Here is an 835-nt window from a genome sequence, read left to right as displayed (position 1 = left end):
GTGAGCTTGCTGGGAAAATAAGAGGGAGGGAGGGAGTAAAAGTAAAGGAACGGAGAATAGAAACTTTGAAAGAGATAAAGGAATAAGGAGGGGTTGCAAGGCCAGAGGAGTAACTCGAAATGGAGGAAAACATAGTCATGCCATTATGCCTGATGCTAGGGAGGATGTTATGATGTTAAGATAGGACAGGAAAAGAGCTTAGATACAAAGAAGACAAATGAGTTTTTCATTCAGTTGAGCTATTCATTGTTTCTCTTTCATGTCAAGGACAGCGCTGACTCAATACTGAGTTTTGATACTTTTCTCAGTAACCTAGATGCAAATCCTGTTACCTTCCTACCGGAAGCATTCTCTAAGATGGCTGGCTAGAGTTAAAAAGGGTGCATTCTAAGGCCAAGAAACAGGAAGGTAACTAACACGTCCCTCTAGCACAATTCCTAGGGCCAATCCCAGCTCCAACTCCCATCAGCCGTTAACCCGGTGATTTACAGACTAAACAAAGCCACTTCTTTTTACGAAATCCTGGTTCATGTTATTTCTCCACACATTTTAAGAGAACAATATCGGTAAAAGTCAATGTTTTCTACCAATATAGTACACAAGCCCAAATTTTAAAACATTAATCCTAAAAACAAACCTTTAAATTTGGTTACATTAACAACAATAAGCCATGTAAATCCCCTGTTGGGAGTTTTTATTTAACCCGAGAGTATTGTGGAAGGGGAGGTAGGAGAACCTGGCAAACAAAACTAAATTTGCCAACCTGTTGCTCTTCCTAACTGCAGAAACATTCAAGGAGCGTGTGCTGAAACACTTTGTATGCCAGACACAATAC

This window comes from Bison bison, unplaced genomic scaffold, assembly GCF_000754665.1.
Source record: "Bison bison bison isolate TAMUID 2011002044 unplaced genomic scaffold, Bison_UMD1.0 scf7180017858718, whole genome shotgun sequence".
Classification (NCBI taxonomy): domain Eukaryota; kingdom Metazoa; phylum Chordata; class Mammalia; order Artiodactyla; family Bovidae; genus Bison; species Bison bison.
The sequence above is the reverse complement of the archived record's forward strand: the minus strand, read 5'-3'. Positions refer to the sequence as shown.